At 45.4% G+C, this 25801-nt stretch overlaps 1 protein-coding gene across 3 annotated transcripts in view; it reads left to right on the top strand.

Annotated features, from left to right (window-relative positions):
- Positions 1–25801, top strand: part of ST6GAL1 (ST6 beta-galactosamide alpha-2,6-sialyltranferase 1) — a 120777-nt gene that overhangs the window by 11094 nt on the left and 83882 nt on the right. For 2 of the 3 annotated variants that reach the window (XM_005876276.2, XM_005876277.2), the window contains exon 2: positions 18943–19075. The gene's annotated coding sequence lies outside the window, so the exon portion shown is untranslated. Of the gene's footprint in view, positions 1–12151; positions 12165–18942; positions 19076–25801 lie in introns of those variants that run through there. The other variant, XM_014547754.1, reaches the window with a different exon arrangement.

Here is a 25801-nt window from a genome sequence, read left to right as displayed (position 1 = left end):
CCCACCCAATGATAAATGGGATGCCTCTGGCTCATTCTCCCCATCCCCCAGGATAATTTCTGCATTGGAGTTGGCTCTTGTGTGGGAGAGGTAGTAAGGGTATCCATTCATTCAAAATAAGGTTTATTGAAAACTAATCAATTGAGAACACAAAGACAAGATGATGAAACTACAGAATGAAATAAAAAGGGCAATTACACAGCTAAGGGAAAAATTGGTGATACAAACAACCTCTTTAGAGAAAAAGTTAATAAAGGAACAGAGTAGAATCAACTGAAAAGTAAATTACTAACAGAGAGGAAGGCTTGAAGAAAATTGCAGTATATGCTGAGAAAAGAAATTCATCAGAGAAAATCAGAGATTTAAAGGTTGTACAAGGATGATCCCTCAGAAGGGTAACTGGGGCATCTGTGGAAACTCAGGCCACTTTTGCTTACGTTCCATTGACCAAAACATAGTCACATGGACCTACTTGGTTGCAAAGGAGGCTGGGAAACATCTCCAGCTGGGTGGCCTTGTGCCCTCTTAAAACTCAGGGTTTTTCCATTACCGAAAGGGAAATGAGCAAATGGATATTGGGAGCAATTCATCTCTGCCACAAGGAAAAAGTAATGGTGACCTCAGACTTGATCTGCAGCAGAAGAAAAACTTGAGAACATGGAGAAGAAATATTTAGAGTTCTGAGGGAAAAGGCAGTGTGACTGAAGACTTTTACACTTAATTAAGTCACTCTGCAAGGATAAGGCAGCCAGCCATTCTCATATATGCAAGAACTCCAGGATTATAGCACATATGAGCCCTTCTTGGGAAAAACCTACTTGTGATGAAAAAGATTAATCAAAAGCAAACTTAGGAAGGCTTGGTTAAAGGTTATTTGGTGAGCCCTTCATCTGCTCAAACAGAGCAAAGCTAAGCCAAGGTGGGCAGTAGAAATAGAATATGATAAAGTAAAAAGAATGTAACAGAAATGGAGAGCTGGGGAGGAAGTGGGAGAACACATAAGTGCTAACTTTCCCTCTCATACTAAATAGGGTGTTGCAACCTTTCAATATTATTATTATTATTTTAACTTAGAAGGATCCTAAGGAAGTATTATCTTTTGGTGGAGAAATGTGTTAAAAGTTCAGCTTTTCCATTATTTTTCTTTCCTGTAGAATTAAAATGAAGTTTAAAGATAAAAAAATAGCTATTTTAACCCTCACCAGTGTGGCTCAGTTGGTTGAGCATCATCCTATGCACTGAAAGGTTGCCAGTTTGATTCCCAGTCAGGGCAGATGCCTGGGTTGTGGGCTCGATCCCTGTTAGGGTGAGTGCAGGAGGCAGCTGATTGATATTTCCCTCTCATATCAATGTTTCTCTCTCTCTCTAAAAATCAATAAAAAACCTTTAAAATAGTTATTTTATAAAGCAATTCTATACATTCTTTTGTAAAACAATTTATTTATTTATTTAAATTCTTTATCGTTTTTAAAGTATTACATATGTCTCCTTTTCCCACCATTGATCTCTCCCTGGCCACTTCCACCCCCCAGCACATGCCCTCTCCCCCCTACTGTCTGTGTTAATTGATTATGCTTATATGCATGCATACAAGTCCCTTGGTTGATCTCTTACCTCCCTCACTACCACCCTTTCCTGCCTTCTCTCTGAGGTTTGACATTCTGTTTGATGCTTCTGTGTCTCTGGATCTATTTTTGTTCATCAGTTTATGTTGTTTATTATATTCCACAAATGAGTGAGATCATGTGATATTTATCTTTCTCTGACTCGCTTATTTCACTTAGTGTAATGCTCTCCAGGTCCATCTATGCTGTTGCTAATGGTAAGAGTTCTTTCTTTTTTACAGCAGCATAGTATTCCATTGTGTAGATGTACCACAGTTTTTTAATCCAATCATCTGCTGATGGGCACTTAGGCTGTTCATTCTTCTTTCATGCATTCTTCTATCCTTCACACTTCTATCCAGGTGAAAATTTAGTAACATGGGAAGAATTTATTAACCTATTTTTTGTGAATGGAAGGATCTTAGTTGACATTTAGCTGTGTATAATTTTGTGTGTTGATTGATTTTTAAACAAATAATGAGCTGGTCTTATTTGAATAAAACCACCAAGGCTATTCTAAAATGCACTGTTAAATTCTAATACTCAGAGTGGGAAGAGCTGAGTGGAACTTTCATGGGGAAGTTGGCAAGTCAGTTATGTGAACACCAAAGTGTAGGCAGAACAAAACACTTTATAAATCAGATGAACAATTGGGTGCTGGGGCCAGAGGAGAATGGGGCAGGTTTCACAAAGGAGATAGAGTTGAACTGAAAGTTGGAGGATGAGAAGAGTTCTGATAGGTTGAGAATGAAGAAAGGGCATTGGATCAACACACAAAGCCCGGAGAAGTGAAAGCATGCAGCATGTCTGGGTAGTGGGGAGTAATTTGTTATGGTTGGAGCACAAGAGATAAATGAAAGAATAGCTACTATTCATTAAGTGCCCACAGGTACCAAAGTATGACACACAGATATCTCTAGGCTGCCCAACAGCTTATAGAATGGGTATTATTAGCCCTATGATACAGATGAGAAACGGAAATTAAGAGAGATTTATCTGCCCAAAGTGCACAGTGGTAAGATTGTGATTTGAACCCCTGAGCTGCCTGTACTACTAAGTACATGTTTCTTCTTCTTTGCTATGACTTGTAGTGCACGGGAGACCTGAATTAGACAACTTTGTGAACACCAAGTATAAACATACAAATAAATGTAAAAAACTACTGTATAGGTTAATTCTTCATAGATAAATCTATTTTATATACTTACATACATGTGGACCTATGAAATAGAAATATATTTTACATGTAAATTTTATAGGTAAATCTTTAGGTAAATATAAGATTCAATTATGGTTCAGACTCTGCTATCCAGTGACCCCAAGTTACTTGATCTGAACCCTAATTTCCTTATCCCAAAAGGGATAATAATGGTAGGGCTGTCTACCCCCAGATTTGTTTTTATGTTCAAATTAGATCATAGATGTGAAAAGTTGAGAAAGTATAAAAGAGCTACACAGAAGGGTTTGTTATTGCTGAAGCACTCCTTGCTCTTCTGTGAACTCACAAACATCTGTTAAAGTGCGCACAGGTGTCTGTAAAAACTCCCTCAGTCATTGATTGGGTCCCTGTAGGCTTGCAACAAACAACTGGTTAACAGGTGGTTAACAGGCGAAAAACTGTGCTCTCCTGACTCAGATAACCAGCTAGGGCAGTGGTCGGCAAACTTGCGGCTCGGCAAACCGCAGCTTGCGAGCCACATGCGGCTCTTTGGCACCTTGAGTGTGGTGGTATTTTGTGGAAGACCCACACTCAAGGGGCCAAAGAGCCGCATGTGGCTTGAGAGCCGTGGTTTGCCGACCACGGAGCTAGGGGCTATGGTGGGAGGTAGAAGGGAGGGAGGAGGCAAGCAGTCGGCCTGCCTTCCGGCTTGCTGGGAAAGGCTGGGCCAGAGAGTTGAGCTGGGATGGCTGTCAACAGCTTGGTGAGTTATACAGGGCAGAGCAGGGTGTTCCAGACATGCCAGGCTACAGGGAGGAATCTCAGAGCTGCCAGGTGAGCAGGCCCTGCTATGTCTATCTGGTAGAGGCTCATAGTCTAGAAAAGGGATGGGTGTGTGTGTGTGTGTGTATGTGTGTGTGTGGAACAAAGGTATCAGGGGGCTCTGGAGTAGTGTTTCTTCTCCAGGAGTACTGATGAGGACAAGGTAGGCCTTTGCTTCGATGACACTGGGCTCTGACACCACATATGGGGTGGGCCAGCAGCCAGACCTCAGCTCTGAGCTAGTGTGGCCTGAGGCAATTTACATTTGCTCTAGGAAGGATCAGGATTGTTCTAGGGTCTGGGATGGGGCCTCACATGCTGCTGGGGGCCCAAAAGTCCTGTTGTGTGTATTGTGTGTTGGGGTGGTGGCAGTGGTTTTTGAGAGAGCCAACTTCTTACTTCTGTAGTGATTGGTTCCTTGCTCGTCTCAATGGTCTCTCTACTATGCCTAGACTGGCCTTCTAGCTCATTCTCAGCTCAGGATAAGCCCCTCAACTCCATGACTCCATGACATACAAAGGAAAGAGAAGACCTTTATCTCTTGTACCGCACTCACTATGTTGTATGAGAGTAGCTGTGTTAGACGATGGCCTCCTGATCATTAGAACACTGACTGAGCTCTCTGATGGTCCTGGGCCCAGCACTGTGCCCAGCCCTTAGGAGGCCTCGTGGAGTGAGCTCAGATCTCCCGATCCACACTGTCTGCCCACTGAGACCAGGATGCACTCAGCCACCACTGGCCATGAGCTGGTGCTCTCTAGGTAAGGTGGGGCTGCAGGAGCCAATGGTGGGGAACACCTGGGGCTCTGGTGAGTCCTCCTGGCCCAGAGGACAGTCCTTCTTCTACCTGTCACCTCTGGTAGTGAGAGACAAATAGCAAGATGCAATAGGGAATGTTCTCTGGGCTGATCCATGGAGCTGAGCTCTGGTGGGGGAGTCAGGTTTGGGACCTTGCTCTTGTTTTTCTTATCCTATTGGAAGCCAGGGTCATGGGAGTATATCCCAGGTGAGAGAGGGAGGAAGGCAGTGGGGGAGCTCTGCAAAGGCAGTTAGGTTGAATCATCATACATCTAAGCAGACTGCAGGGATTGGCTTTGTCAATTGTACAGTGTTGGGAGGAGGCTGGCCCAGGGCCTGAGCTGGGGGTGGTTCTTGACAGCATTAGTAAGAAATCCCCAGAAGATGCTTCTTGCTAGAGGGCTTGTGCTGGTTCCTTTTTTGCTCTACACAATAAACATCTTGTTCTGGCCTGTAAATTTGGAGGAAAGGAAAGAATGGGTATGGAGGAGATGGAAGAAAGGCACCCCCCCCTCTCCCCTGGAAATGCTTCCACTCTTGGAGAGTTATACCCTTGTCTCCCAGACAGTTCAAGTGACTCCCAGTGGGAGGGCTGGGGGGCAACTCTGCCTTTACCATCACCATCTTCAGGGGTAATTTTCTGAGAGAGCCCTTGTCACATTGGGGAAAACCCATATGCTTTGCCACCAACAGACTTGGGTTTAATTTTGGATGTGGCACTTGTCAGCTGGGTGAACTTGGGAACTAATCTGACCCTTGGTTTCTCATCTGTAATCTGTGTGGATCATTCCTGCCCCATAGCATTGTGTGAGTGCTAGCTAGTGCTTAACCCAGTGCCGGCATGTAGTTAGTGATTTTTAATAAGTGGTAGTAATTTTAATGTTATAGCACTTGTCGATGGTTATTCTCAGTTATTGGTCACCCAATGGGCCAGACACTCTGCTAGGCACTGTGGATATGGAGATACACAGGTCCAGCCTCTTCCTGGAGGGGCCTCCATCTAGGAGGAGAGATGAGCATGTGTGATTGGGGCACAGATGCAAGGGAGCTGCACACATTGCTGCTGGAGCAAGAGGCAGGGGCAGGGTGGGGTCGGAGAAGAGGTGAGACCTCCACAGGAGGGGTTTGTAGGCAGTTAGGGTGGGAGGTGGGGAGATCAGCAGTACCAGACAGAAGGAGGTTCGCACAAGGATTTGACATTAGATCCACCCGTTGTGGGAGGAGGCAGGAGCTGACAGTAGGGGCTTCCCCAGCAGGTGAGCCCACAGGGCTTATGCCCTCTGCTGGCATTGGAGCTCACCCAGTTTGGCTCAGGATAGAGTCTGCAGACTTTCTCCATCAATCAGTTGGGTGGACATGGACATAGCCAGGCTTGAGTTGGAGAGAGGCTGATGAGATGGTACTTAACATCACAGAGCTCTCTCCAGACTCAGGGCTAGGATCAAAGGTGGACCTTCCCAGAGGGAGTAGAACAGATTACTAGACAGGAATTGCAGATGTAGAACCCCTAAAATGCAGGCTTCAAGTGGTGTGGACTGGAGTGTGCTTTGTACAATGTTGTTATCAAATTGGGACATGGGGAAGGGTGAGCAGGAGGGGTGGCCTGTGAATTCCAGTGACCCCACATGCAATGCTCAATGTAAAACACACATGCACACACACACACACACACACACACACACACACACACACACACACTCTACAGAGGAGACTCCTTGATATTCAAGGATATACATTTGTGATTTTAGTTACTTGCAAATGACTTCAAAACTCTATGATATACACAAATTGGATGAATCATTTGAATGAGATAAAAACAATTACATTTACTACAAGTGTATGTGTATGTCACTTAGCTGGTAATAAAAATAAACAGCAGATTTTGTTCATTGAACTCTTACCATGTCCAGGCATGTCATATGCTTTACAGGCATTTCATTTAACCCCTGTTAAATCCAGCTCTCTCTCTGCACACCATGCCTGCTCCACACGGCCGAATGTGACTGCAGAAAGGCACACCATCAACCTGCCCTGCCCCATTCTAATTCATGACCATAGCCCTGGAATGAACCTGGGTGTTATTAGGTCATCTTGTTTTATTTCCAGTGGGTCTCAACTCTGGCTTCTATTAGCATTACCTGGGGGAGATTATAAAAAGTACTGGTGCCCTAATTCCACCCAAAATGAATGAAATCATAACCTGTGGTGTAGACCTGGGCATCACTATCTTTTTTTTTTTTAAGTTCTACAGTTACTCCAAGGGCAGCCTTGGTTGAGAACCACTACATTCTCTCTAATCTAGATGACTGTTTCACACCTTTCTCTTTTCAAACCCTTAACACCTCCTCTCCACACAAGGAGGTACTCTCAGTTGAGAACCTTATTTCCTACTCACGTGAGGAAATAATGGCAGAAGAAAACCTTCATACCTTCCACTACCAAATCTATGCCCTGTACAGTATTCTACTTTCTGCCTGTTATGCTGGATGATGAATTGTTTCTGTTCCTATATAAGACCACTGCCTCCCCACTTGTGCGGCATCCTGTTCCTTTAAGGAAGGACATGACTCCAGCAATTCTCCCTTCTCTTTCCAAGGTTTCTCTACTGGACCATTCCTTTCTCTGTCTTTCTTTCCCCCTTCCCTCCACCCCTCCATCTGTGGCTGCTGTTTCTCCCACTCACACACATAGGCACAGGCATATCTTCCTTGACTTCATCGACTCCTCCAGCCACTGCTTCATTTCTCTGCTTCTTGAGTCATCTGTGCCTGCTCCCTGCAGTTCCTCTTCTCCCATTATGTTAACCCCATCTAATCACTGTTTTGCCTTTATTACTTTACAAAAACTACACCTGTAGGGTTCACCAGTGACCTCCATATTGTCATATCCAATGGTCAAATCTCAGTCCTAATTTTCATTTATGAGCAGCATTTTATATAGTTGATTATTCCACCCCCCCTTCAAAAACTGTCTTCTCTTTTGTTGGCTCATCTTCATTTGTTCATTTTGGAACACCCCGGGGATCAGCCCTTGGACTTGGCCTCTTCTCTGTCTCCTCACTCCTTGGTGATCTCCTGCCATCCACATGCTGACAGCCCTCAATTTATAGCTCCGTCCCAGACCTTTTTCCTGAACACCACACTCATATATTCACTCACCTATTCAACAACTTTCCTTAGGTGTCTAGTAGACATCTCAATGATGACAAGTCCAAGACTGAATTGCTGCTTTTTCTCAAGCAGCTCCAAAGAGCGACAGAATCCCTGTGAAAAGGCCTCAATGTGACAGGAGGTGTAGGAAGCACAGGAAATGCACACTCAATCCCTTTTCTGCAATTTCCAAATACAAAAATAAAACCAAGTTTTATTTTTAAGTCATTTGGTGGCAAAACCTGACCTGGATTAATGTGAGTCTATTTATAAACCTTTATTTAACCTACTTAGTTTAAATATTTATTTGTTTTGTGGCAGAAACATTAATCCATATAACTATGAAGAGCTGCCCTGACCCTGCTGCAGATGTGATGTAATCTATGATTCAGTCAACATATTACTTTTCTAAAATATGAAGAATTCTGAATTCCAGTGCTTATTAGGTCCCAGAGATTCCTGATAAGTAATTGTGAACCTGTGTTAAAACTTTTCTAAATGTCTGGCATTTGAAACTATGCCTTTAAAAATAAAAGTTTCTTTTTTTCCTGGTAACTAAAAGTTCTTTTAAGGAACTTTCCAGGAACAAACTCAGTTTTCAGACCTGATTAAGATCAGGCACAGCAGGCCAAGCTGAGACAGGCATGCATGAGATGCAATTCTAAAACAGAGGGAGTGAATAAAACTCTGCATACTGTATAGTGAGATCACCCCTCCCACAGTACTGGCAAGCTAGGGTTATACTCCCTTTTCCCTAGTTATGAGATGAGAGGAGTCTCTCTATAAACTAGCCCAAGAGAAAAAGCCTATAGATATTGCTACTTAGGGTTCTTTAAATAAAATGGACAGATTACTTTCAATCTCTTTCTTTTAAGATCCACCAGTCCAGGAGTCCTGCCTATGCACACAGAGCTTCTGGTCAGCTTTTTAGTGTGTCACTTTTAAATTAAAAAGACCACTAAGGATCACCAGATATTTGAGAAAGTTTGAAACACAAAGGACAGAAGCCAAAAGAGACAAACTACAACAACTAAAACATAAAAAACACACAAAAAACCCCCACCTCATGATAAATAGAGACAATGTAGGGAGCAGAAGAAAACTTCACAAAAAATATAATTACTAGTGTCATAGAGACAAGAGAAGATATCACATCTACACTAATAAAAGACAAAGATGCTAATTGACCGTACCTTTGCTACGCCCTAAGCCACGCCCACCAGCCAATCAGAGCAACTATATGCAAATTAACCCAACCAATATGGTGGCCGGCAGCCACGGAGCTGGAGCAAGCAGGAGGCTTGGTTGCCCGGGCGATGGAGGAAGCCAAGCTTCCCGCCTGCCCTGAGCCGGCTGTGGCCTCTGCTGATGGCAACAAAGTTTCAATTATAGAAGACAAATAAATCCCACATCCCTGCTTCCAGCCTGCCTCCACTGGGAGCTGGGGCGGCTGGGGGTTGTGGCCAGCCTGCAAACAGCCATCAGCCCCTCACCCATGCTGGCCACACCTTCATGGGGAGAGGGTCCCCACTGGGGTGCTTAGCCAGCCTGAAAACGGCCCTCAGCCCCTCACTCAGACTGGCCAGGCACCCCAGCAGGACCCCCCACCCTGAAGAGGCTGTGGCCAGCCTGCAAATGGCCCTCAGCCCCTCACCCAGGATGGCCAGGCACCCCAGGGGGGACCCCCACCCTGAAGGGGCTGTGGCCAGCCTGCAAACAGCCATCAGCCACTCACCCAGGCTGGCCAGGCAATCCTATATAATAAAAGGGTAATATGCAAATTGACCCTAACAGCAGAACCACTGGGAATGACTGGTCACTATGACACACACTGACCACCAGGGGGCAGACGCTCAATGCAGGAGCTGCCCCCTGGTGGTCAGTGCTCCCACAGGGGGAGCTCTGCTCAGCCACAAGCCAGGCTGATGGCTGCCAGTACAGCGGTGGTGGTGGGAGCCTCTCCCGCCTCCTCAGCAGCACTAAGGATGTCCGATTGCAGCTTAGGTCTGCTCCCCGCTGGCAAGTGAACATCCCCCGAGGGCTCCCAGGCTGCCAGAGGGATGTCTGACTGCTGGCTTAGGCCCAATCCCCTGGGGAGAGGGCCTAAACCAGCAGGTGGTCATTCCCCGAGGGGTCCCAGACTGTGAGAGGGCACAGGCCGGGCTGAGGGACCTCCCCCCCCTCCCCCGAGTGCACAAATTTTTGTGCACCGGGCCTCTAGTTAATACAATAAAGACTGCAGAGAAAATGCCTGCCTCTTGTTTTAACATGTCATCTCACACATACCCACCTCAGCTTTCCTGCTATGCCTGATCTTATGTCTAAAAATTGAGTTTGTTCTACTTAAAAAGAGCTTTAAAAGAAATTTTAGTTACCAGGTAAAACAAACTTTTTTTTTTTTATATATATATAAGCATAGTTTCAAATGCTGGACTTTTAGAAAAGTATTAATACAGGTTCACAATCATTTGTCAGGAATTTTTGGGACCTGATAAGTATTGGAATTCAGAATTCTTCATATTTTTTTAAAAATATATTTTATTGATTTTTTATAGAGAGGAAGGGAGAGGGATAGAGAGCTAGAAACATCGATGAGAGAGAAACATCAATCAGCCGCCTCCTGCACACTCCCCACTGGGTATGTGCCCGCAACCAAGGTACATGCCCTTGACAGGAATCGAACCTGGGACCCTTGAGTCCACAGGCCGATGCCCCATCCACTGAGCCAAACTGGCCAGGGCAAATTCTTCATATTTTTAAAGAAGATGCAGAGAATAAGATAGAACTCTTGGAAATTAAAAGTATGATAGCAGAAATAAAGGAATCAGTCAGAGGATTTAGAATATAAAGTTGAAAAAATTTTGCAGAAAGTCAAACATGAAAAGGCAATGATATGAAAAATAAGAAACAATTATTCTAAAAAGTTGAACATCTGAGAAGTAGGACTTACAGAAAAAGGAAATAGAGACTACAGAGGGCAAGAATTATTCTATCTAATAAAAGGGTAATATGCAAATTAACCATCACTCTGTCACAAAGATGGCAGCACCCATAGCCACAAGATGGTGGCGCCCAGTCCTCTCAGCCCTGCCAGAGTCCCCCAGTCCCGGGGGGGGGGGGGGGTGGCTGCTGAGAGCAGGCAGCGTGAGCGACCTGGCGGAATGCTTGCTTCATCCCCGTGGTGACGAGGCAAGCGTTCCACCCCAGCCAGGAAGGGCCTCTGGGCAGCGGGCACAGAGCGGCCAGCAGGGGGAGGGAATGTTTGCATCATAGCCCTGGCGGAATGCTTGCGTCATTGCAGGCCGGGCTGAGGGATCCCTCCAACCCCCTGCATGAATTTTGTGCACCGGGCCTCTAGTAAGAAATAATACAAGAAATATTCTGAGAACTAAACAACATGGGCTTCTACCAAAGCATGTCATTGTGAAAAAAACTGAGGAAAAGTTTATAGACAGAGAAGGAAAAACAACCCTCAAACTATCTATCTATACTAATAAAAGAGTAATATGCTGATTAGACCGGGAGACCTTCTGGAGACCTTTCGGATGTCTATCTGGACAAAGCCGGGGGCTTGGCCGGCCTGCAAACCACCCCCAAACAGCCCTCAGCCCCTCACCTAGGCTGGCCATGCCCCCCAGTTGGGACCCTCACCCCAGTGGGGGTGTGGCCTGCCTGCAAAGGGCCATCAGCCCCTTGCCCAGGCCAGCCACACCCCCCAGCAGAGACCCCCCACCCTGAAGAGGGTGTGGCAAGCCTAAAAACAGCCCTCAGCCCCTAATCACCTCTGCCTCGGCCCCACCACCATGGCTTTGTCTGGAAGAACGTCCAGAGGGTCTCCCAATCTAATTAGCATATTATGCTTTTATTAGTATAGACAGAGGCCTGGTGCACAGTTGGGGGCCAGCTGGTCTGCCCTAAAGGGGGTTCTGGATCAGGGTGGGGATCCCCTTGGGGGGCAGGGCCTCGATGGTGGTGTGGCCAGCCTGCAAACTGTCCTCAGCCCCTCACCCAGGCTGGTCACGCCCCCCAGCGGGGACCTCCACCCTGAAGGGGGTGTGGCAAGCCTGCAAACGGCTCTCAGCCCCTCGCCCAGGCTGGCCACTCCCCCAGTGGGGACTCCCCCACCCCGATGGGGGCCTTGCCGGCCTGAAAACTGCCCCAGGACCCTCGCCCAGGCAGGCCCCGCCCCCCAAGGGTATCCCCACCCTGATCCAGAACCCCCTTCAGGGCAGACCAGCTGGCCCCCAACTGTGCACCAGGCCTCTGTCTATACTAATAAAAGCATAATATGCTAATTAGATTGGGAGACCCTCTGGACGTTCTTCCAGACAAAGCCATGGTGGTGGGGCCGAGGCAGAGGTGATTAGGGGCTGAGGGCTGTTTTTAGGCTTGCCACACCCTCTTCAGGGTGGGGGGTCTCTGCTGGGGGGTGTGGCTGGCCTGGGCAAGGGGCTGATGGCCCTTTGCAGGCAGGCCACACCCCCACTGGGGTGAGGGTCCCAACTGGGGGGCATGGGGGGCAAGCAGGCCAGCTGGGGGGTAAGTTGGAGGCAAGCAGGCCAGTGGGGGGCGGTTGGGGGTGATCAGGCTGGCAAGGGGGGGCATTTGGAGGTGATAAGGCCAGCAGGCAGAGTGGTTAGGGGCGATCAGGCAGGCAGGCAGGTGAGCTGTTAGGAGCCAGCAGTCCCAGATTGTGAGAGGGATGTCTGACGGCCGGTTTAGGCCCGATCACTGGGATGGGGCCTAAATCGGCAGTCGGACATCCCCTGAGGGATCCCAGATTGGAGAGGGTGCAGGCCAGGCTGAGGGACACCCCCCCCCCCCCAACTTGTGCACAAATTTTGTGTACTGGGCCAGTAGTATATATATAAAAGCCTAATAGGCAAAGTGTCCCCTCGGGAGTTCAACTGACTGGGAGTTTGATTTCTCACTATGATGTGCGCTGACCACCAGGGGCCAGCGTGGACCAAAGGAAGGCCCCGCTAGCAGCCGGGAAAGGCAGGCCCCGGCCAGTGGTGGCAGCAGCCAGGGAAGGGAGGCTCCGGCCGGTGGCCAGCAGCTACTAGGGACCCTACCCATGCACAAATTTCATGCACTGGGCCTCTAGTTACATATAAGAATAGAAATCTGATTCTACACTAACATTAGAATCTAGAAGACAATGAAGCCATACCTTTACAATTCTGAGAAAATTATTTCCAACTGAGAATTTATATCTGGACAAATTATTAATCAAATGTGAGGGTGGAATACTGGCATTTTCAGATATGAGGAGTCTCAACTATTTTACCCCCCTCCCTCTCTATACATCCTTTCTAAGTAAACCACTGTAGACCTATTCCTCCAATGTTAGGGAATAAGCCAGTAGAAATGGATGCTCTCTTTAACAGAGAGCCACTAATTAGCTTGGGCTGGAGTAGGTGGACAGAAGGTTCCAGAATGGAGAACATTATGTTAAGTGAAATAAATCAGTCCGAGAAAGACAAGTACCATATGATTTCACTCATATGTAGAATTTAATGAACAAACTGAACTAATAAGCAAAATAGAGACAGACTCATAGATAGAGAGCAGACAGACAGTTCTGGTGGGGCGGGGGCGGGCCGTTGGGGGAAGGTAGAGGGATTGAGCAAAAAAGAAAAAAAGAGAAAGAACTCATGGACATGCACAATAGTGCGGTGATTGTGGAGGGTGGGGGGTGGAGGAGGGTATAGGAGGGATAAATGGTGATGGAAAAATATAAAATAAAGAAAAAATAAATCCTAAAAGAAAAGAAATAAAAAAAAGAACTGTTGGAAAGTTGGCTGAATTAGTGATAAGTACTGACAACTAAAGAATGTACAAGAGAGGAATTATCATAACATACCACATGGCTGAGCTGCAAACAATAATGTATCTATTCATAATAATGTAACTTCTAGTGTTGACTCAATCTAAAAAAATGTTATTGTTACTGGACAGCCCCTTGAGTTGGAGGAGTAGGGCTGTCCCCTCCTTGGCTCTTGTCAATCAAGTGATTTCAGACAAGTGATAGACAGCAGCATTGAAGCAAAGCAAGCAAATTTATTAAAAATACACTTGGCATAAAGCACAAGCAGGCAACTCAGTGAGTCTGAGTGCTCTGCCTGGCAGGGTTTCAAGGGGGTTTTATACCCTTTCCCCTATAGGTTTCAAAATTCCCCTGCCCAATATCTTGGGTAGCAGACTAGGATTCAAAGTCCCCTTCTACATTGTTGTGGCTGATCTAGAATGTTTGCACATACATCTGGTCATCCTGTTTGGCAAGTCCTAAGTCGGCTGGCTGGCTTCTTTATTTAGTGGGTGAGGTAAACTCCTCTTTTTCTCCCGCCCTCCCTTTCCCGAACAGTTATCTATTCTACCTAACATTTCCCCCTCAAGTGATATCTGTCCTTGGGTTTAGCTGGCACAAGTGGCATTACTTGGGTCTTTGTTCTCTATTTTCCCAGGCCAGGGTGATTGAAGCGATGTATTCTCTGGTTAGGGAGGAGAGGTATAAACCATGTGCTCTCAAGTGTCCTTGGTTGGGGAAGATAAGGCCTTTCGATTCACAAGCTGGCTGCAAGCTGCCCAAACTGTTTGGCCTTGTTTAATTTTCTTATCTTAGTTTCCCCTTTCCATTCACCCAGGAATTTTCCTAGCTTCTTACTATCAGCCACAGTACAGCTATATTAAAAGATGTGGCAAGTAGAAGAGGTATGTGGAATGGAGGTGAAAGAGCTAAATCCTCATTTTCTGGTGTAGGCAGTTAATGAATAATACTTAACATTGAAAAAAAGAGCCATATAAGCATGCTATTTAGGTACACTCAGGCAACTCTAGACATAGATAAGAGTTGACAGTTATTGCATTTGGGCAACAGAAATTAGGGGCATGAATGGGAGGGGCAGGGCCTGAAATCATGTATGTGTACTGCTTTGACTGAAAAAGGGGCTTAGTGTCTCTTCATGTATTCCGATGGGCACCACAAGTAGGCACAATAGAAATGGATTGATTGTTGGCTGAAAACATAGTAACAATACAAAGAAACAGCAGGAGTACGTTCCCTCCGATATTTTGCGTAAGGCCGTGGCAGAAGCACTTCCTTTTTCTGGTTCTCGGAAAATAAATTCCTATATCATTTCTCTTTTTGTCAGAACCTGTGTATTCAGTGTTCAGCTCATCTTTAATTTCAGCTCTATTGAAAGAGGTTGGCCTAGCTGCTAACACTGGCAGGAAGAAAGGCCTTTCGGAGGAAGGCTAGTGTGGGATTCTGGCTTAGTCACTTACCAGTTTTGTGTGTGGACTCCTTACTTAAGCCCTCTTTCCTCACCTGAAAATAGAGAACTCTTTTTGCCTCAGATTGTGTGAGGAATAAGTGAATAATTTAGTACATAGATTGCTCCCAATTTTAAAATTAAAAACATAAAGGAACACTGTGGTTAACCCTTGGTCTAGGATAGGTGTCCTGTGATATTGGGTTTGGGCTCCACAGATGAACCATTCACATGGGGCAAGAGTTTAGGAAGGGGAGGGCAGAAATGATCTAGGAAGTTTTCTGATTTTAGCAGAAGTTCAGCCTGTTCTTTGGGTGTAGTGTCTTCTGATCTCACTGCAGAGCTCAGCAAATTTGCAGAGACCCAGATCTTGGAATGTTTCATGCACAAGAATCAATAAAAAGCTCTAAGCTAATTTAGCTTCCATCTCTAACACAATCAGAACAACTGCCCACCTCCCAGATAATGTGGAATGATAAACCTAGTGTTAACAGGTTATCTTTTACTCCAAGGTTCCTGTGTACCTTGTGGTGATCACTCAGTTAAGCCAAGAACTTGGGGCCAAAGCCCTGCTTCTGTGACAAGCTAACCCATTCTCTGACTCAAAACCTAGTACTTTAGTAATGGCCTGCTTGTAGGATTCTTATATCAGGGGATGCTGGACTGTGAGATCATTGGGGTGTATGTTCTTGGCTCATTTTATGAACTTGTTTGGTTCTTGGAGGTCTCAGTAAATTCCAGTTCTGGTCTGTGGTCAGTGCCTCACACTCTGTACCCTGGAAGGAAACACCTGCTGGAGGCTCTAGGGAGTTAATGAGGCCAAGGCAGCCTCTCCCTTATCAGCTCTCTTCCTCCTTAGAATTATCTTCTGGTGCTTCTGGGTCTGACAGGGTGGAGGAGAAAGGAGATTAGCAGAGGAGCTGTCAGGGGCCGGAAGGTGTGGCGACAGTGCCGGCAGGAGTGAGGGCAGCAGGGATAAAGCAGAAGACAGCCCCTGAACATGAGAAAAGAGGAAAGTAAAGCTTGGCTGGCTAGGCCTCGGGAAAATAGGAGTGAAACCAGATCTAGATGTCAAGCCTGTAACCCTGGTGTAACAGGGGGGAGGTCAGGAAGCAGAAGACACACAGGATACAGTGGGGTCCTGCATGAAATAGACACTATTGAAACTGCCAAGACGCCCAGGGTGGCTCAGGGGCAAAGGGGATGCAAGGGGACCCTGTAATCAGGAGGAGTTAGTATCAACCACTTAATAGAAAAATCTTATAATAGAAGAATCTAGTCTCTACAGCTCTGTTATTGTTTATTTCTCATGGTTTTGCAAAGTTACACCTGCAATCTTGGACTATCCCTTCCAGTCGCCTCATCTATCAAAGCCCAGGCACAACCTTTGGAAGGAAGGTTAAGAAAAAAGGCTTTGAGTAGATACAATGGATGGGCAAAGCTCTACCACAAAACCAAGCAGTGGCTCATGGGCGAGTGCCCTGTTCTCACGCACAGCCCTGTTAGCCTTCAGAGAGCCGGAGCTAGCTGGGCCCCCAGAGCTGGTCTAAACCAAGCTTTTCAGACGTTTATTGAAGTGATTCAGGGTATGCTTACACAAATAAAAAGTAGGAAGTACAGATAAGCCTCGCAGCCACTAGAAAGTCACCATGCATCTGGTTTCTCTGTGGCTGCACGGTTTCCTGTCTGCTTCACCCCAGGCCTCTGCCCTATTCTCTTCATAGGCCAACTTCCTCTGCTTCTGCAGGTCCCCACAGCCTCATCGCTTGATCTCGTGCATGGCGTTCGCTTCTCTAGGGCCCTCACTACCTTTCCTTTAAGCTTTAGGTCTGCCACCAGCTCACTGTAGTCTTTTTTCATAGTTGCAGTTTTCAAAGTCTCTGATTGGTCCAGCGCCCTTTTTTATGGGTGAGTTACTTTTAAATGAAAATTCCACCCTTTGACCATCAGGAGAGGCCCAAAGAATAAGTGGGTGGGTAGTGGCAGGTTGGACAGGTAAAATGACTTGCCTATTTTAGTAACATTGGAAGTCTGCAAGCCATCTTCCAAAGAATTTAAAAAGCATCAATGGAAACCTCCCCTTCCCCCCACCCCCCATTCCCTTATTAGTCTGGAGTGCTGGGTACATGGGGTGGAGTGGTAAGGGGGCTGGTCAGCTAGGAAGGAGCATGAGACTTGTCCTCAGGGTCTTTGCCGGGATCACAGGGCCACAGAAATCCATTCAGTCTGTTTTGACAGGTTACTTGGTGAATCATCCATCTCTCACTGAAAGTTTGGCCTGGATGGAGTAAAAGGAGGGAGGTGAGAGGCTGGCTAGAGAGGGGTGGAGAGTGGGGGCCTCCTTCCTATTAAGGAGGCAGGTGGGTCAGCAGCTAGTAGTCCCCACACTCCAAGAGCACCTTGCTCCTGTTCCCCGGGGAAGGCTCTTTGCTGGCAGGCTCCCAGGTGGCCACCAGCTCAGCTGTGTTTGCAGGTAGAGGTCTCTTTCTGACCTGGCTCACTCTCCCCATAGTGACTCTGGCTCCTGGTGTTTTGTTAGCATCAATTATAAACAGAAGCAAAATGCTCAAATGCTGCAAGCGACTCTTTATTTTTCCATCTCACCTGATGCCTTTGTAGTTTGCTCTGATCTGCCCTGAATCTGTGTAAGACCTTGACATTTCCACGCCCTTAAATGGCTCACTTCAGCTTCTGTTTTATCTTACGTCAGCCCAGTTCCTACTAGCACCAGGATGACGCTTGTTTCTCTGTGTCTCAGGATCTCTTGTTCCTGGACACCGCCCTTGTGTATTGACATTCCTTCTCTGTTCCTCAGTGGATTTCTCACTTTTCCCCTCCTTACCAATTCTTACTCATGTACCCCCTCCCCAAGCTTGATTGGGGGAGCTCATGTTATCATCATGGATCTTTTCTTAGACTTGGGCTGGACTGAGTGTGAGCAGGAAATATAAAAACCCACACTCCTTGAAGCCCACACTCATTTCCACTAGAAATGTTACACATGAGAAATTCGGAAACTCTTTGATTCAGCAATTTGACTTCTAAGACTGTGTCTTATGGATATAACCATGACTTCCCTCCAGAGACTAAGTTTAACAAAGCACTATTTATAATTACCAAAAAAAATGTTGGAAATGACTTAAACGTCCAGCCTTTGGGGGTGGGGTAAATTTACGGTACAGTCACATAAATTGTCTGGTTTTATTGCATCTTTGTAAAAAATCTGGATAATAAAATAAAACCAGGAAGGGTGTGTTATCTGTAGTTATCTTGGGTGGGTGGAGAAAGAATGGATAACTTTTCTTCTCTTGTCTAAATTATATTTTTTTAAATTTCTAGAATGAACATAAAATTCTTTGGCACTAAGAAGAACAATGGCTTTAAAAACAAATGTTATCCACCCAGACAGCTATAATAATATATGGGTTGAAAATTTAGGTTCTGTTAAAAATGCTCCCAAGCCCTAACTGGTTTGGCTCAGTGGATAGAGCGTCGGCCTGCAGACTGAAGGGTCCCAGGTTCGATTCCGGTCAAGGGCATGTACCTTGGTTGCGAGCACATCCTCAAGGGGGTGTGCTGGAGGCAGCTGATCGATGTTTCTCTCTCATCGATGTTTCTAACTCTCTATCCCTCTCCTCTCCTCTCTGTAAAAAATCAATAAAATATATTTAAAAACAATTCTCCCAAAATAAATTAGAAATGGAATTTACATTTGTAACATTATAAACAATATACTTGAGCAACCTCAATGTATTTGTTGATTAAAATCAGTTGTCCACCAAGCCTTATCTAAACACAAAACTTGGGGTTTACTCTAATTTTTCTTACCAATGATAGCGAGTAAGTAACATCAGGATTCAGTGACTGGAGTAGTTTGCTTTGCTTAATCTTCAGTTCACTGTGAAATTACTCAGCTCCAGAAGCGGGAGGTCTGGGTGAATAGATGGCCGGTTTGAACCCTGGGAAGGAGATTGGCCCCTTCAGGTGAGGCTGTTCTGGAAGGGGCTCTGACCCCGGGAGGAGTGATCAGGGCTGGGAGTGGGAGGGGCAAGGGTGCTTGCCCTCCTGCAAGTATTAGCATAATGCACTTCTGGTGCTCTCCAGGCAACTTTGCTTTGTTTGTTTCTTCTCTGCAGGCAAGGTAGAGCCCACTGTGCCACCTCCGCAACCAGCAGCCCAGAGGAAAGCAGCTATGGGTCCCAGCTGAAGTGAGCTGGCTTCCTTGACCCTGACCCAGCCCTGGTGCCACGTCTCTGTCCCAGCGCTGAGGTAAGACCCCTTGAGGACGGAGAGGGGGCAAAATGCCTCTGGTTGGGGTGGTGGTGGTGAGTATGTGAAAGCCTTCCCCTCGAAGGCTCAGGAAAGAAGGAGTAGTCGTTCCTGGTTCAAACCATCTGCTTGCACCCCAGCCCATTGGGAGGCAAGGTCATTTGGTGGCAAAAGAGGCTGTGATTTTTCAGAGCAGATCTTTTGGAATCTTAACAGGGAGTTGAATCCACCCAATTGCTGGTGAAATTTGAACTCCAAAGGTAGTAAATTTATTCTCTAGGTAAAACTGCACCTAATTCAGGTGAATGCTTAACTTAGGTGCACCTGTTCTCTTCTGCAAGGGAAGTTGAGCTCCTAGGAAACTCGTTCTCTCTCTCTCTCTCTCTCTCTCTCTCTCTCTCTCTCTCTCTCTCCCCAATCGAAAGGAAACAGAGTAACAGAAATTGTGTGTGTGAGGTTATTGCAAAACGTTCCACTAAGCTCACTAAAAAATGTCTTTAATTACCTATATATGTTCTGATTATAAAGATAACATGTACTCATAGGACATTTGGAAAACTACTGATGTGGCGGAAACAACATGCCTGAAATCCTATTGCTGTGAATAGTCCTCCAGGTGTTTTTTTATTAAGGTTACTCTTTAAGCCTCGCATGTTGACGCCTTTCACATGGAGGTAGAGAGGTGAGTCAGAAAGAACACTCAGGAGCAGGAGAACTTGTTTCTAGTCTGGAGGCTCTTGAGAGCAGATTTTTAAATATTCAGGAATTTGGCAAACTGGTTGTTAAAAGATTGTTGGCCGCTTGAAATTGGCCTTGGTGGGAAAATTTACACCGCGGACATGAGCCAGTGCTGCAAACCAGACATGAGCCAGTGCTGCAAACCAGAGCTGTTTTGTTCTGGAGATTCAGGTTACCAGAACATCTCTGGTTCCAGAGCTTGCTCTACCACCAACAGGCTGGGTGGCATGGGCAAGTCACCTCACCAGTGCCTCCCTCCTCTTCCACTCCTGTGAACAGTAGGTGCTCAATAAGCATTTGTTAAATGAATGAATGAGAGTGAGATTTCTGTTGTTATCCCATAAGACAGTTGTGAGAGTCCTATAAGAGAGTGGAAATAAAACGCATTGCATTCTGTGAGGCTCCCTCCTTATGGACAGAGAGGGTTTAGTTGATTGGTAAACCTTTGGTTTATTTTTATTTAATTTTTTTGTTAATCCTCACCCGAGCATATTTTTCCATTGATTTTTAGGGAGAGTGGAAGAGAGAGGGAAAGACAGAGAGAAACATCGATGTGAGAGAAACACATTGATTGGTTGCCTCCTGCACGAGCCCCGACCAGGGCCTGGGTTGCAGAGGAGCCTGCAACCAAGGTATGTGCCTTGATCCTCAGGTGGATGCTCTATCTACTGAGCCAAACTAGCTATAGCTGGTTTATTGATGGAGAGAAGTCGCTGGCATTTCCCCCGTTGGCTCTTGCTACTTGGGGGAATCTGTGAATTACTGACATCCTTTCATAAGGGCAGATGAAAACTCTCCATTTACTGATCAACATCTGGGGCAAATTTCCTTGCTGGAAAAATCAAGAAGTTGGTCAGAGAAGTGTGAACAGGAAGCCCCAGCGCTACCAGTTGTGAGAGCCAGGACTGAAATCAGAGCTTTTGACTCATAAGCTCTAATGGGGGTTGGAGAGGTGGGGGTTAGAGGAGGGAGGAGGAGAAGGGGCACTTCCTGCCAAATGTGAAATTTAAACAAAAGCCTCTTTCTTCAAGGCCCTGCTGTCAGCAGATTAGAGCTAATTAAATTAGCATAATGGAGCCCCAGCTTCTGCCCTCTCCCTCTACTTTCTGAACCTCTTGGTTCCTTCTCCTCACCTCTTTCCTCAGTCCTGAAGGAGGGGATGAGAGAAGGTAAGGCGTCAGTTAAGCATCAGTTGACTCTGTAGAGTTGTAGTTCAGAAAATGCTAAAGGTGGAAAGGACCTTAGAGGCTATCTGGTCCTACACCCTCATTTTAAGAAGCCAGACTCCACAGCGGGTGATTTTCCTGCCTGAGGTGAAGGTCTGTGCTCCTGGGAGGCAGGGAACCAGGCGGGGAGGATGGGATGGGACACCACCCTGGAGGCCACTTGCTCACGGAGCCCTTGCATAGGACTGGTAAGGGGGAATGGTGGATGGTCTCTGGGTGCCTCTATCCTTCTCAGTCCCTCTCCTGCACCTGCTTCCACAGCCCCAATGCACATCATGAGGTGTCCCTCTGGAGTGCTAGAAATTAAGCCCCCTTCCTCAACAGGGGCCTGGTTTTCTAGGCCAATGAAATCAGCTGAGAAGATCTTATTCTGAGGACCTTTGGGTATGTGTATGGGGAAGGAAAGGGTGTTTGAGCTCATGATGGCTCCAGGCACTGTGCTTTGTGTTCTGCCTGCATGATCTCATTTAATTCTGCAATGACCTAGCAAGGTAGGTATTTCTATCACCATGCGGCAGAAGTTTACATTGAGTCTTGCAGAGGTGAAGAGCCTGCCCAAGATTCCACACCTGGTAAGCAACAGAGATGTAAACTAAGCCTGTCTGTGACCTCCACACCTCCTCAAAGTTAGTGAGCACTTTTCCCAGCAAGCACTGGCCCACATGGATTGGAGTTCCCAGGCCAAGTTTCAACAGGCAGGGCCACTTTCCTTGAGGAACATCATTCTGTCTTTGAAGCTACCTGAACAGTTGCAGCTTAAAGTGCTTAGAGCTTTACAAAGGGCCACACTGTTCCTTTCAGTCTCAGTGGCTCTTCCGCATACAGTAAGATAGCATCGGAGCTGGGAGCATCCAGAGGCTTTTAGAGTAGTTTCCTTATTCCTGTGATGCCCCAGGAGTGAGGTGGCATGCTGGTGGCCTCACATCCCTCAGCCAGTTAGAAGCAGGGGCTTTCTCAGCCTCTGGACTCTCAGTGCTCTCTCCAGGGAACATACTGAGGTGGATCTGTTTGGTTTTCCTCTGTATTTAGGTAAGAGATTATTCTGTTGGCAAGAGGGATTTAATTCAATTCATAGATATTTACTGAAAGCGTACTGTGTGCCCATCCAAATATCCCAGCCTGTTTGCGCAATAAATTCTGGCTCATCCTTTGGTATACAGGTGTGACAAGGGGAGGAGCTCCCTACATCAAGATTTTATACGACGTATACCATCCTGTAACTACTCAGCTCCAATCTTTTGTAAGAATTCTAAAGGGGGAAATTATGTCTCAAACTGCTTTGTGTGTCCCAGGGTTCCCAGACTTCTGAAAATAGCTCAGTCTGCTAACTGGGGAACAGAGCAGCCAAAGGTGGGTCAGCGTCTTTGGAAGACTCTTGCAGAGAGGTAGGGCCAAGGGAGGAGGCGGCATGGTTGAAGGAGTGAATGGGTAGGCACTGATAAGTCGGGTAGGTTTCTTTTCCAGCAGAGCTGGGGTGGGTGGGGGAGCTGAGTGTACAGTTTTGTAGGCAATCAGGAATCCTTTCCATCAGTGGCACCTGATCAACTTCCAGAGAAAAATCTCCAATCAGTAGGGCACTCAGAATGTGAATTAGGGTTGAAAGGGTTCTTTGGAAAGCTTGTTGGTTGGCCTCCACATCTTACATTTGAGGAAATGGAGGCCCAGAAAGGGGAATGATCTTGTCTATGACACAAGTGAAACTGGAGTCTATTCTTCTGAATGCCCGGTCAGGGTCCTTCACACAAAATCCTCTGGCTGCATAGGGAGGAATGTTCTAGGAAGCAGCTATAGCCTGCTTTCTGCTTCAGCTTGTCTGGCCCAGTCCCTGTGATGGGTTGGGTTTGGTTGTTAGAGGAATTTGTGGCCAATTGCAACCCAGTATGGAGAAGATGCCCTCTCAATAATGCCAGGGATCCTTGGCTTCTCAGTGATGCCAGCCCTTCACCCTCCTTCTTTCAGATCTTTCCTAGACTAGAACTTGCTTAGGCCAGGGGACTGTCACCTATGGCTTCACGCTGGGAATTCACCACTGTGGGAAGGCATCACAATACAGAGAAAAGTGTCCCAGCATTGGAGACCTTTGACCTGGTTTGGAGCTGGCTTGACCATAGCTACAAGACTCCCTGGCCTTTATGACCTGATCTGTACAATGGGATGAATAATAACTACCTAGAGTGAAGATTAATAATTACTTATGTAATGTTTTCTCGCAAATTAGATGACCATTAAATGGTACTCATTTTTTTTTCTTCTTCATATATCTCTACTGAAGTATAATCAACAAAAACCTATGGGTGTTTAAATTGCACAACTTGATGAGTTTTGACATTTGTATATACTAATGAAATTCTCCCCCAATCAAATTAATGAATATAACCACTACCCCCCAAAGTTTTCTCCATCACCTTATCCTTGCCTCCTGCCCCTCTCTATGTCCTTGCCTCCCATGCCCAGGATATCACTAATCTGCTTTCTATTACTGTCGGTTACTTTGCATTTTCTAGCATAATATATGTATGCACTCTACTTACATCAGTATAATTCTACTGGTATTCATTCATGTTGTGTATATCAATAGTTCATTCCTTTGTTTCTGAATTGTATCCCGTTGTATGGAAATACCACAATTTGTTTATCCATTCACCTATTCACAGACATTTGTGTTGCTCTCAGTTTTTTGGCTGTTGAAATAAAGCCACTATAAGCATGTGTGAAAATATTTTTGTGAGAACATATGCATTCTGCTCTCTTGGGTAAAAAAAATGAGTAAAATGGCTGGATCATATAGTAGGGTATGTTTAATTTTTTAAGAAGCTGCCAAACTGTTTTTTAGAGAGGTTGTACCATTTTAACTCCCACCAGCAGTGCATGAATGACCCATGTGTTCCACTTTCTTGCCAACACTTGACATAGTCAAGTCTTTTTAAGTTTAGCTATTTAACAGGTATGTGGTTCTCTTTTTGTGGTTTTATTTGCATTTCCCTACAGATTAATTATGTTCATTATATTTTTATATAATATTTTTATTTGCCATTTGCATAGTTCCTTTGGTAAAATGTCTGTTCAGATCTTCTGTCCATTAAAAAAAATGGGTTATTTGTTTTCTTACAATTGAGTTATGAGTTCTTTATATATTCTACAGACTAGTAGTGCTTTATTGGGAGATGCTTGTGAATATATTTTCCAATTCTATAGCTTGCATGTGGTGGGTTAGAGTTAGGGTCACAATTCAGTTGAATAAGTGCTATGCATAGGAAGTGCGAAGGAAGGTCAGTAATCTTGGGTGAAGCCAGGGAAGCATCTTAGAGGAGAAGGTGTGTGAATTGGGTCTTAAAGGAAATTATAAATTAGCTAGATGGGGGAAGGACATCTAGGTAGAAGTTTGTATGTGCAAAGGCATGGAGATACAGAATGTCAGGTGCATGCAAAATTGTAAATAATATGATTGGAGCACTGGGATTTGGGAGTAGAAAGGTGAGGACTAGAATCACAGTAGCCCTACTTATTGGCTGTGCACCTCCTTAAAATTTTATTTATTTATTTGGAAACAGTTATAGATATACAGAAAGTTGTAAAGATACTACAGAGGTGCCTAGTGCATCCTTTATTTCGTTTCTTCCTGTGATTTCATCTTACATAATTATAGTACAATATCAAAACCAGGAATCTGAAATTGGTACAATGTGTGTATGGTTCTCTATGTCATTTTCTTGAATGGGTAGATGAGTGTTGCTATCACTGCAATCAATACAGACTGTTCCATCACCTCAAACAACTCCCTCATGCCACCCCTTCATTGTCACACTGGCCTAGCCCCCTCCCCTACTTTTCATTTGTATGATTTTGTCATTTTGAGAATGTTCTATAAATAGAATTATACACTATGCAATCTTCTGAGACTAGCTTGTTTTCACTCATCATAATGCATTTCATTCAGGTCCATCCAGGTAATTGAGAATATTAAGTTTGCTCCTTTCATTGCTGAGAGGTATTTCATGGTACGGATGAACCACCGTTCCACTATTGACCATTGAAAGACATTTTGGTTATTTTCAGTTTTTGACTATTACCAATAAAGCTGCTATAAACAATCATGTGCATGTTTTGTGTAGACATAAATTTTTGTTTTTCCAGGATAAATATCCAGGAATGCAATTGCTGAGTTGTATAAGTATATTGCTAATTTTTAAAGACACTGCCAAACTCTTTCTACAGTGGCTGTATCATTTCACATTCCCACCAGCAACATAAGAGAGATTTACTCTTATATATATATATATATTCCTCACCCAAGAAATGAGGATATTTTTTGCATTAATTTTTAGAGAGTGGAAGGGAGGGGAATGGGGAGAGAGAGAGAAGAGAGAGAGAAACATAGTTAGTTGTAAGAGAGACACATCAATTGGTTGCATGTGCCCTAACCAGGGCAGGGTTTGAACCTGCAACCAGGTACATGCCCTTGACTGGGAATCAAACCCAAGACCCTCCAGGGTGCAGGCCGACACTCAAATCACTGAGCAATACCAGCCAGGGTGATGTGCTGTTATATTTTTATTTTAGTTGTTCTAATAGGTGGGCAGTGGTATCTCATTATGGTCTTAATTTGCATTTCTCTAATGACTAGTTGTGTGGCTCTTACTCTTCCTGTCACTCAGGTCTGGCTGTGTGACTCTAGACCTCAGTCTGTACTTTTTAAATGTGAGAAGCAAGAGGAAATTCTTTCTTCTTCATTGTTTGAGTGGTCCCAGGAAAGTGATATTTT

This window comes from Myotis brandtii, unplaced genomic scaffold (assembly GCF_000412655.1).
Source record: "Myotis brandtii unplaced genomic scaffold, ASM41265v1 scaffold483, whole genome shotgun sequence".
Classification (NCBI taxonomy): Eukaryota; Metazoa; Chordata; class Mammalia; order Chiroptera; family Vespertilionidae; genus Myotis; species Myotis brandtii.
This window is presented reverse-complemented; position numbering and strand designations above follow the sequence as displayed.